At 41.9% G+C, this 12,985-nt stretch overlaps 1 long non-coding RNA gene across 1 annotated transcript in view; it reads right to left on the reverse strand.

Annotated features, from left to right (window-relative positions):
• LOC119815674 overlaps positions 1 to 12,985 on the reverse strand; it is a 39,645-nt gene that overhangs the window by 26,420 nt on the left and 240 nt on the right. The window contains exon 2 of the long non-coding RNA XR_005285552.1: positions 12,691 to 12,829. This is a non-coding gene — a long non-coding RNA (uncharacterized LOC119815674). The remainder of the gene's footprint in view (positions 1 to 12,690; positions 12,830 to 12,985) is intronic.

The raw sequence follows: 12,985 nt of genomic DNA on the forward strand, positions 1-12,985 counted from the left end.
TGACATAACTTAGTTACTACTCAATCCCTAATATGTTTGAATTCATGGCGATTTATCACATTAAGTTTAACTAGATGCTATCCATTACCCTATGATTTTGCCAAATTGAAAGTATTGGTAAGATATGAAATAATCCTATTTTTAAATGTTTAATACATTTTCATATAATTTTGAATGTTCTAAATTCATCTAAATTTCTAAAACATGAAAATTTATAGATGTGTTTACACTTTAGGGCTATTTTCAGAGCTTCACATTTTAAAACTAATTTTTCTGTTTATTATTTATTTTTCTTAAAGCAGATAAATTCAACCTATAGCTGTAAGGATTTACCCATAAGTTGTTTTGGTTTGTGTGTTGGTGTCCTTTGCTGGTTCACATGAGTGGTTCCAGAGTCTCTTCACTTTCCTTGTGGTCCAGTCTCTCTGCACTTGATTCCCTGATGAGGTCAGCTCGGGTTATTGGTGCAGCTTTGTTTCAGATATGTAGGTTACAAATCTTAATGTATTTGCAGAATGTAATTTTTTGTTTTAAATGTTTTGTTTCACAAAAATGCTTTTCAAATACAGTGAAGTAGCCCAGGCTAGCTGCTCCTCTGTCAGGTGTACTTGATAGCCCAGGCTAGCTGCTCCTGTGTCAGGTGTACTTGACACAACCACACAAATGAACAGTGTGCAACTCTTGTTTGTGCATTGACTCAGATGCACAACTTTTGACATCTGTGTTCACAAATGCGCGTTTTCAAAATAACCTCTATTTATAAAACAACTAAGCCTAAGGATACAAAAAAACCTGCCTTTGTAGTCCAGAATTTTCAACTGGTTCATATACCATGTATGGAAATGTGAAAGACAATTTTGTATATTTGTTACTAACTCAGATCATTAAAATGAAAATTTTTGAAACAAAATCAGAATGTGGGTTTTTGTTTTGCTTGCTTGCTTGCTTTTGTTTTTTGAGACAGGGTTGTAGCTTTGTAGCCTATCCTAGAACTCACTCAACAGACCAGGCTGGCCTCAAACTTAAAGAGATCCTGAGTGCTGGGATTTAAGCCGTGTGCCACCACTATCTGGCCTTTTTGGTTTTAAGAATTAAAGCAGCAAGTATTGTATAACTACCAGTATCATCATATTCCTATTTCTCGGAGAATACATAGAGTATTACTCGTGTTGGTTGTGGAGTACCAGCAATTGGAAGGCAGAGGCAAGGACATGTCTTAAGTTTGAGACCAGCCAAGGATACACATTGTAATACCACATCTCAAAGTAAACCTACCACCCCTGGCAGCCTAAGCATTTCAAGACAAATTCAAGTCAGCATTTAGTCCTTTGTAACTAGTTTTAGGCTACTAAAACCACTTGCTTTTAATCCCTTTATTTTACACAGAACAGGCCTTATTGGAATGTGGTGGTTTGAATTAAAATTAGTGCCATAGGGAGTAGCACTGACATGTTGTCTTGTTGGAGGTTTCCAAGCTTGAACCAGGCCCAGTGGCTCTGTGTCTCCTTCTACTGCCTGGGATCCAAGTGTAGAACTCTCAGATACCTCTTCAAGCACCATGTCTGTCTGCATACAAAAATGCTTCCTCCCATGCTGTGAGCCAACCCCAATTAAATGTTTGCCTTTGTAAGAGTTGCTGTAGTCATAGTGTCTCTTCACAGCAAAAGAAACCTTAAATGGGTGCTATAGAAATGGCTCGGCCATTAAGAGTACCTGTTCTTGCAGGAGACCTAGGTTTGATCCCCAGCACCCACCTGGCAGCTCATAGATATTCATAACTCCAGTTCCAGGGGGTCTGACATCCTCTTATGACTAACACAGGTACCAGGCATGCAAGGTGTACGTATACACACAGATGAACATACAAATAATATTTAAAAAGTAATCAGTTATCTGCCAAAGTACTGACCCTAACCCTGAGACCCTGTAAAATACCCTGCTCTGCTCTACTAGCTCTGAAATTGCTATTCATTCTAGTGTTTTCCACACACTACTTTAGAAATGATCATTCATGGGCTGGCAAGAGAGCTAATTGCTTAAGAGCACTTGATCTCTAGAGAACCCAGGTACTCTTCCCTGTCTCCGTCAGGCAACTCACAACCACCCATAACTCCAGCTCCAGATGATCTAACATCCTCTTTTGGCCAACAGCACCAGGCACACATATGCTGCACACACATACATGCAGGCAATACACTAAAAAAGAAAAGTTATGTACATGCATTTAATACCAGCACTTGGGAAAGTCAGAGGCAGGTGGATCTCTGAGTTTCAGGCCAGCCTAGTTTACAAAGCATGTTCCAGGACAGACAGCTACACAGAATCCTGAAAGAGAAAGTTACTCAAATGATCTGTATTGCAAAGCTAAAGGGTAGCTCTTACGCTATGTTGCTTCATTATTCTCTTGTTCTACCTTCTTGGTAAAATGTATTTCACATCTGAATTAGGGGTTTCTGTTGCTGTGAAGAGACACCATTACCACAGCAACTCTTAATGAAGGAAAACATTTAATTGGGATGGCTCACAGTTCAGAGGTTCATTCCATTTTTATGATGGGAAGCATGGTTGTATGCCGCAGAAATTGGTCTGAGACACTGGGCACTATCTTCAGCATAGACCTCAAAGCCTGCCTCCACAGTGACAAACTTAACAAGGCCACACCTTACATTAGTGCCACTCCCTTTGGGGGCTATTTTTTTTTTTTTCAAACCACCTCAGCATCTCAGGGAAGTTATCTGGGGTCAGTTATTTGACCCTGTCCTTGAGATAATTTTTCTGGGCCAGGGAAGTAGCTGAGCAGGTAAAACATACTCCTTGCAAGCTGATGACCTGAGTTTGAGCCCTGGAACCCATGTAAAACTGTAAGGAGAGCTGGCTCTACAGAATTGTCTGCTCTTCACATGTGCTCGTTGGCATGCTTGCATCGTCACCATCATACACAAGATTTAATTAAAAATAATACTTCTACATTCTTTATCTTCCAAATAGAAATGTATATATTTCCAAGACAGGGTTTCTCTGTAGTTTTTGGAGCCTGTCCTGGAACTAGCTCTTGTAGACCAGGCTGGCCTCTCTCAGAGATCTGCCTGCCTCTGCCTCCCAAGTGCTGAGATTAAAGGCGTGCGCCACCACCGCTTGGTTAGAAGTATTTTAATAGGAAAAAAAGTCGTCTTTGTTGTTAATGAAAGAAAAAGTTGGTGTGGAAAAGAGTATATAATCTTTTCCTCTATAAAGTTGATAAAGGCCTAAAATAAGCCTTTAAGTCCCGGTATGGGAGAAGTCACAAGGCTTGGCATTATGGATTCCTCTCTTCTATTGTTCAGCTTTAAGTAAATCATTTTCAAAAAGAAGCATGTTAATCAAAATGAGAAGTATACTCCAAAGGTAAGGCTGAGCGAGGTTAGTGATAATTTTTAGTTGTGTATGGATCTTCATCTATGCTCAGTGGTTTCAAATGAAAGAAGGTACACTTACCTATTGGTCTGTTAAACCTTATCTATTTCCTGAGGTTACTCAGGAGTCAAGAATTTACCTTGTTATTTATTTTACACATAGCTGTGATGCTATGGAGATTAGTTTGGCTTCTAGACATATTTAGGACATGGAAACAACGAAACTCAGTTAACTTCCCTCTGCCCTTTTACAACACTTTATTGCTTTTGACCACCACCTCCTTTTTTTTTTCCAGATGTGTATGAGGGTTTTGTTTGCACGTATGTATGTGTATTTTGTGCAAGATGCCCAAGGAGGCCAGAAGAGCTCTGGGTCCCCTTGAACTGGAGTTATAAGCTGCCATGTACATAGGTGCTGGGAACTAAAACCAGGCAGCATATGATTCTAATCACTGAGCCACCTTTCTAGCCCCCTCTCACCTCTTAATAAATTTTTAAAGTAGCATACTGTTGTGAAATATTTTTTAAATGTGCTTATGCTGTGGAACATTGGTTTAATGGTGCAAAGATATGTTGCATTCTTTTATGTTGCATTTGTTTAATTCTGTGAAGCATTGGCACTTTCTAAAACACCTGATTGGTCTAATAAAGAGCTGAATGGCCAATAGGCAGGCCTGGCAGACACAGAATAAATAGGAGGTGTGAAATAGGGGAGAGAAAAAAAGGATTAAAGAGCAAGAAGAGGAGGAGAGGACTCCAGGCAGAGGCAGGCAGATCTCTGTGAGTTCGAGGCCAGTCTGGTCTACAGCGCTAGTTCCAGAATAGTCCAAAGCTACACAGAGAAACCCTGTCCCGAAAAACAAAACAACAACAAAACAAACAAAAAACAGAACAAAAGGTAATTAAAATTAAGTAAGGGTTGATACCAAATTCCATAGTAATGGTAGCAGTTTTCTTTTAAACGGTCTCACTATGTACCAGACCAGTCTTAAACTCAGAGTAACATGCCTCTGCTGGAATTAAAGGTGTGTAATCACACCTGGTGAGGAAAAAACTTGCAAGCTGAGGAGAGGCTCAGGAGGAAGGAACCAGACAACTCTCTAACCTTGTGCTTCAGCCTTTAGTGATGTCGTGGTCATTTTTCTTCAGGAGATGTAAACATGTGCTGTTCACCCCAGATAGAGCACCAACAATAGACCAAAGGTGTGCTTCCATGCAAGTGCAGCTTGGTGAACCAGAGTTGACCTGGCTCGCTTACAGGTACATACATCACTGAAAAGCCCCACTCCAGTATGAGGGACGGCTGCTTTTTTTTTCATGTGTATGTGTATGTCTGCATATGAGGGGGCAAATGTCATATGAGGGAGCTGGGTATAGGCAGGAGTGATATGCATGATATGGGTGCTGGGAACTGAACTTGGGTCCTCTGCAAGAACAATACTTGCTGGCTGGAGAGATGGCTCAGTGGTTAAGAGCCTGCTCTTCCAAAGGTCCTGAGTTCAATTCCCAGCAACCACATGCTGGCTCACAACCATCTGTAATGAGGTCTGGTGCCCTCTTATGGCCTGCAGACATACACAAAATATTGTATACATAATAAATAAATAAATATTTTTTAAAAATGCATGCTCTTAACCACCGAGACATTTCTAGCACCCAGGTGATAGCTTCTTGAAGGATGTTTATTTAAATGAAAATGTCTTCCCCTAAAAAATAAAAATAAAAAAAAGAAAATGTCTTCCCCTTTTTAATTTATTTTTGTGAACAGGTAGCCTACATTGTCCTGGATCTTATGTAGACCAGATTAGCCTCAAATTTGGCATTAGCTCCACCCGAGCCTCCTGTGTGCTGAGATCACCAGGTAAGTCCCTTCACCTGCCTCTGAAAGTTTCTTATAACTGTATGCCCAAAGCTTTTTGTTGCTGTCTGCATGATACATTTTTCTGTGACTTTATTTTCAATACATTCATTTACTTACTGATGCTGACAGTCCTCACCCTTTCCTGAGGCTTATGACTGGTTTGCTCACTATTCTGGCTGGCTTACTATGGTGAATTATCCATCTTCGCTCCCATAGCACGGAGATTCTGATGTCCACATCTCCAGGATGTGCAGCTGCTGCTGCAGAGGCATAGCAATTCTCTGTGTTCCTTTACACCCGTAACCCCAGCCAGTACTTAGGAGGCTGAGACAGGCACATTTTTAATGGAGTCAGAGCTACATAGCATGACCCTGTCTCACAAAACAAAAGAAGACAAAACAAGACAAGGGAATTAGGGAAACAGCTCAATGGTTAAAGTGTTTACTGCACATGCAGAAGGACCTGACCAGAGTTTGTGCCCCAGGAACTTGTGGAGATGCCAGGAGGTTATGGTTGCTTGCCTGTAATTCCACCCTCAAAAGGCAGAGATGTGTGATCCCCTGAACAAGGTGACTGAGCAGATTTGACCTGGCCAAGGCTCTAGATGTGACTGTCATACTACTTCAGTAAAAAAGGTGGGAGATAACAAAGGAAGAGTCCCAGGATCAATCCCAGGTCCCAAGTATGTGTGTGTCCACACCCATTTGAAAAGACATGCACATGTGCACATATATACACACATACCAGGCATGCATGTGAAAACAAAGAGAAAAATTAAAGGAGCATGACTTCAGTACTTCATATTTCCACCAGCAATGTTTTAGGGGCTCAATTTTCTCCACATTCTTAGAAACAAGTATTGCTTTTTTTTTTCTTAAAAAAAAAGTAAATATATTTATAGGGTTTTTTTTCCTTCCTTCCTTTATTTTCTTTTCTTTTGAGATAAAGTCTAATTATTTAGCCCCAGTGGGCCTAACACTCACCGGGCAAACCAGGTTGGCCTCAAACTCAGAGATTCATCTGCCTCTGACTCTTAAATGCTCAGATTAAAGATGCACCACCACACCCACATAAATATATATTTTAAATTGGTTCATTTTTCTTAATCTTGGGGATTTAGCCTATATGTCACTGCAATACCTACATCTGAATGATTTCTCTTAAATCATCTATTGAATAACAGAAATAAGGAGTTTTTCAAAACTGCTGTCTCAATGGATCTCTGTGAGTTTGAAACCAGCCTGGTCTACAGAGTGAGATCCTGTCTCAAAACAAAAAACAGAAAGAAAGAAAAGAAAAATGTTATCATCTCTTCCAAACATAATACAATGCTATAGTAATCAAAATATTAGGAACAGACTAATGGATCCAAATAGCCCAGAAATAAACCCTTGATTAATGATTTGGGACAGGAATGCCAAAGCTCCACTACAGGTGGATCTCTGTGCGTTCAAGGCTAGCCTGGTCTACAGAGCTAGTTCCAGGGCAGCCAGAGTTACACAGAAAAACCCTGTCTTAAAACAAAACAACCCCCCCAAAACTAACAAACAAAAAAAAAAACAGCCGGGCAGTGGTGGTGCATGCCTTTAATCCCAGCAGATGCAGGTGGATCTCTGTGAGTTCAAGGCCAGCCTGGTCTATAAGAGCTAGTTCTAGGACAGGCTACAAAGCTACAGAGAAACCCTGTCTCAACAAACCAAACAAACAAACAACTCATGGGAGCCAAGCAACATGACATACATCTTTAATCCCAGCACTTGGTAGATGGAGATAGGCAAATCTCTGTGAGTTTAAGGCCAGCCTGATTGTCTTAGTTAGAGTTTCTATTGCTGTGAAGAGACACCACGACCACGGTAATTCTTATAAAGGAAAGCAGTTAATTGTAGTGATTTGCTTACAGTTCAGAGGTTTAGTACACTATCATGGTAGGCAGATGGTGTGGGATTCCTCTCTGTATGTTATGAATATATTGTATTACCATTGGTTGGAGCTCCAGTGGTGCAGCACATGGTACTTATTACCATTGGTTAGTAAAGAAGTTTCTTTGGCCTATGGCAGGGCAAAATAAAGCCAGTCAGCAAATCCAAACAGAGATATATAGAGAGAGGAGGTGGAGTCTAGGAGGCGTCATGTAGCTGCCAAGGGAGAGTGACACCAGAACCTTACTGGTAGGCCAGAGCCTCATGGTGATACACAGATTAATAGAAATGAGTTAATTTAAGATGTTAAAGCTAGCTAGAAATATGCATGAGCCATTGGCCAAACAGTATTGTAATTAATATAGTTTCTGTGTGATTACTTGGGTCTGGGCAGCCAGGAAACCAATGCACAATCTCCTTTTACAGGCAGACATGCTACTGGAAAGGTAGTTGAGTGTCCTATATCTTGCAGGCTGGAGAAGTAGCTGAGATTTCTTACATCTTGACTCACAGGCAACAGAAAGTGGTCTGAGACACTAAGCATTATCTTGAGCATATATGAGACTTCAAAGCCTGGTTCTACAGTGACACACTTCCTCCAACAAGGCCACACCTTCTAATTGTGCCACTCCCTTTGGGGGCCATTTTCTTTCAAACCACCACACTGATCTACATAGAGAGTTTAGATTTACATAGAGGTAGGTCCTCATAGACAGCCAGAGCTGTGAGGTGGGGCCCTACCTCAAACAAAGAAACAAAAGCATAGGGAAGTTTCCTCAGTTACACAGAGCATTGGAGGCCAGTCTGGGCTGCATGAGATAGTGTCAAACGCAAACAAAAGCAAACAGCAGACAAGAGGAACATCAGAGGAAACAACAGCAAAGCCAACCCTGTGGGGAGAGGTATAAGCTATGAAATACAGATGTGAAATAGGGAGAAACAGATATTAGCTCAATCAATTACTGTGGTTTAATCCCTAGCATTCAGTAGGAAGCTGAACGATCAGAAATTCAAAGTCATCCCTGAGAATACAGTGAGTTCTAGGCTAGCCTGGGCTATGTGAAACTCTGTCTACAAATAAATAAATAAACAAGTGGTGAAAATAATTGCAGATCACAAATCTAATAAAGGGTTAGTATTAAAAAGAAATATAACTTAATAACAAAAAGCAAAACAGGAACCCATGTTGTGAGATAGTCTTTTTGTACACTGAGAAGATGTGTCACTCTGATTGGTTTAATAGAAACATAGGCAGTATTTGGGGGTAGAGAGAAATGCTGAGAAGGCCAAGTCATCAGCCAGACACAGAGCAAACAGGATGGGCACTATGGGATGAGATGATAAAGCTACAAGGCAAAAAGTTATAAGAGCTAGTTAGAAACAAGCCTAAGCTATTTGCTGAGCCTTGATAATTAGTAATAATTCTCTATGTCATTGGAGCCGATGGTCCTGAAAAAATGTCTGACTATAGACCCAGAATGGAAAAAATGGCTTAATTGTTAAGAGCACTGGTTGCTCTTCCAGAGAACCAGGGTTCAATGTCCAGAACCTACATGGTAGCTCACAACCATCTGTAACTTCAGTTCCAGGGGATCCAACACCTTCTGACCTCTGGTTCACAGACATACATGAAGGCAATATATCCACACACAAAAAAAAAAATTCAATTAAAAATTTTCAAAAGTGAGCAAATTCAAAAATGAGCAAAAGTTACCACAAATGTTTCTCATAAAAGACACAGAAATGGCCAGTAAGCATACGAACTAATTCTCAACATCATGTCTGCAATCCCAGCATGCAAGAAGTTTCAGCAAGAAGATCCCACGTTTGAAGCCAGTTGTGCTATGTGGCAAGATCCTACCTCAAAACAAAACCAAAACAAGACCGGAGATGTAACTCGGTGGCAAAATGCTTGCTCAGCTTGTAGAAGGCTCTAAGAAGCTCCAGCTCTAGCACCGGGAGGAAATGAAAGATTCTCAGAACCACTAAATCATTAAAGACAGGGAAATTTTAAAATATCAATTGTGTAGAAAAGTTTGAACTCGGTACATTGCTTGTGGAGATGTAAAATGATGTGACCATTACTGAAAAAAAGAAGTTCTTAAAAAACAAAACTAAACAAGATTACAATGTGCTAGGATGTCTTGCTTCTGGGTACACAGCCAGTGATCTGAAGAAAGGCTCTCTGAATGTGTGTATTTGAGGGGATGGGACTCGGCCTCATACACACCAAGCAAGTGTTCTGTCATGGAGCTCTTTCTCCAGCTCCAAAAATGGAATCTTCAAGAGATATTTACACACGCATGTTCAGGGGACCATTATACACAAGCATCAAGAAGGGGAAATAGCCAGATGGTGGTGGTACATGCCTTTAATCCTGACACTCGGGAGGCAGAGGCAGGCCAGGGCTACACAAAGAAACACTGTCTCAACAAACAAACAAACAAACAAAAAAGATGGGGAAACAGTTGGAATGCCCACTGGTAGATGAATGGATAAAGAATATGTGACACATGGATGACAAAGAAGAAACAGTGAAACCCCAACCCCCCAAATAAGCATTTTTCAGACACAGCAGGCAGATGCGCATACAAAGTTACAGTGACTATGCCACACATAAAACCTACCCAAGCTCAAGCCAACAAAAATCCCAGCATGGAGGAGGGAACATGGGCACAGTCCCACCTCTAGCTGAGATGCTATTGGTTTTTGAGAGCTGCTGGAAGAGAGCTTTCTTAAAGGTATACCCCTGGTATATGAACCACACTCTAGAGCAGACCCTATCCCAACACAAACTGAGCTTGATAGATTTAAGAGACAGAGAGCATAAATTAAAGCATACAAAGTTGGGTGGGTGGGGAGATGGAGGTGGATCTGAGATGGAGCATAGGAATGAATAGAACATGTGATAAGGTGGAGTATTATTCTGTCTTAAAAGAAAAAAGGTTCTTGTCTTAGGGTTTCTATTGCTGTGATGAGGCCCTGTGAACAAAAGCAACTTGAGGAGGAAAGAGTTTATTTCATCCTAAAGCCCATCACCCAAGAGAAATCAAGGCAGGAGCCATGAGACAGGAGCTAATGCAGAGGCTACGGAATGCTCAAGAGACTGGAAGAGTGTTCAAGGTGGCAAGCACCTGTAGTCCCAGCTAGTCAGGAGATTGAGGCAGGAGGATTGCTTAAACCCAGGAATCTGGGGATGGAGAGATGGCTCAGCAGTTAAGAGCATTGCCTGCTCTTCCAAAGGTCCTGAGTTCAATTCCCAGCAACCACATGGTGGCTCACAACCATCTGTAATGAGGCCTGCAGGAAGAATACTGTATACATAATAAAAAATAAATTAATATTTAAAAAAAAAAACAGGAATCCAAGGCCAATTTACACCTGCCCCTTTATCCCAGCACTCAGGAGACAAAGGCAGGCAGATCTCTGTGAGTTGGGGGCTAACCTGGTCTACATAAAATTTCTAAGCCATCCAGAGCTACATTATGAGACCCAGTCAATAAAGCAAATAAAGTAGCTGGGAGATAGTGGTGTTAATCCCAGCACTCGGGAGGCAGAGGCAGACAGATCTCTGTGAGTTCGAGACCAGCCTGATCTAAAAGAGCTAGTTCCAGGACAGACTCCAAAGCTACAGAGAAACCCTGTCTCGAAAAAAAAAAAGAAAGAAAGAAAGAAATGATAAGGGGCTGGAGAGATGGCCCAGAGGTTAAGATCACTGGCTGCTCTTCCAGAGGTCCTGAGTTCAATTCCCAGAAACCACATGGTGGCTCACATCTATGAGATCTGGTGGCCTCTTCTGGCATGCAGGCATATGTGCAGACAGAACATTGTATACATAATAAATAGAATTTTTAACAACAAAAAAGAAATGATAATATAATAAAACCTGCCTGAGGCTAGAGGTGTGGCTCAGTGGTATATAACCGTCAGCATGTGAGTTCCAGGGCTGCAGCCCTAGCTTTGCAAAAACTACAAAAGAGCCCCCTCCCCCCCCATCATCATCACCGTTTTACATTGCTGGAGATAACAGAAGAGTGTTCTCCCTCTCTTCTTTTTTTTTCCTTTTTTTTGGGGGGGGGGTAATTTATTTTTATTACATTCCAAATGCAGTTCTCTCTCCTTCCGGCCCCTCCCCTTCAAGATTTCTTTTTTTATATTTGTGCCAGAACAGAATAGATTATGAATCATAAAGTTTCTGTTCTGTTTTCTACCTCCTGACTGGTTCAGGCAAGTTTGTTCTTAGACCAGTTTATAGCAAGTGAAGTTCTTCCCATGGGCTAGACAATACTGATTGGCTTGAGAAAGAGCTAATGATGAAAGTGATTTTAAAGTATTCTGTACAAAGAATACAAACACTGTTCATGAGCCAGCGCTGGGTGGATTGTACCTTTAATCCCGGCACTTGGGAGGTTGCAGCAGAACTGTCATAGGTTTGAAGCTAGCTCAAGCTCCACACATGGTGAGTGCCCAGCCACTGTGGGTTACAGAGCAAAACCCTACCTCAGAACAAAATCTACAAGTGGAGGCTGAATAAGTATGCGTTTAATAAGCACTACAAATGGAGGGGGGAAATCTGTGCAGTGAAGAAGGTGGGAAGAGGGGTGGGTCTCCCTAAGTACATTCAATGTAAATTTAAAAAAAACAAAACCCGCCAGTATTCTAATTAGGAGCGACAAGACAACATAAGCTTGTGGGGACAAAATGCCTCTGAATGACAAAATCATCATTAGGCTAGCCTGCCTTTTTCAAAAGATCCAATATTAATATTTGTCAAGATTTGTTTTTCCAGGGTACCTCAGTGCCGGGTGGTGGTGGCGCACACCTTTAATCCCAGCACTCGGGAGGCAGAGACAGGCGGATCTCTGTGAGTTCGAGACCAGCCTGGTCTACAAGAGATAGTTCCAGGGCAGGCTCCAAAGCCACAGAGAAACCCTGTCTTGAAAAAAAAAAAAAAAAAAACCAGGGTACCTCAGTGGTTAGAACTCACTGCACGACCATGACCATGAAGATTTGAGAGGTCAGATGAGGGCATCAGAAACCCTGGAGCTGGGATTACTGACAGTGGTTGTGGGCCGGTATATGGGTACTGGGAACGGAACTCTAATCCTACGTTAGTGCAGCAGGAGCTCTTCTTACTGAGTCATCTCTCCAGGCCCCTAAAGAGGGACGGAGCTAAGGAAAGGGCGAGCAATACGGGCCCATCTCGGGAGACGGAGGCAGCCAGAAATCCTCAAATTCGTGGCCAGTTTGGTCTACAGAGCAAATTCAGTCAGTTAGGGTATATAGACCCTGTCTTCAAAAGAAGAAAGGAAAGAAAAAAATTAAATGGGCATGCATCCGTCAGTTGGGTTAATGATCTACACCATTCAGCCTTGGGGACTTACTCCAGCATTGGGCCTCTGGTTTCCCTGCCTCAACTACCCAAGAAACCGAGATGCTTCCAACAGCCCTCTCCCTTCTCCTCTTCCTCCAGCTTGCTCTCCCACTCTCCCCTTCCCGCAGCATGCCCCATGCTCACCAGACCCGGGGTTAATTTAGAATCATCACAGATTTCCTTGGCAGGCAGCCCTGTGATCTTTCATTGTAGCAGTCCTCTGACCTCTGGACATTGCTCTCCTGGGCCAGATAAGGCTGTTTGCTCCTTGGAGGGACGGGATCTATGGAAAAAAAAAACTCGAAGCATTTATTATCGTGACACACTTGGAAACATTTATGGCACAAATAGTAAACGCTGAACGTTGGTTCAGGTAATCCTCATTAAAAGGCCCAGCCAACCTGGTCCTAGAACTCGCAGGTGAGGGCACTGAGACCTG

Source organism: Arvicola amphibius, chromosome 5 (genome assembly GCF_903992535.2).
Source record: "Arvicola amphibius chromosome 5, mArvAmp1.2, whole genome shotgun sequence".
In the NCBI taxonomy this organism is placed as follows: domain Eukaryota; kingdom Metazoa; phylum Chordata; class Mammalia; order Rodentia; family Cricetidae; genus Arvicola; species Arvicola amphibius.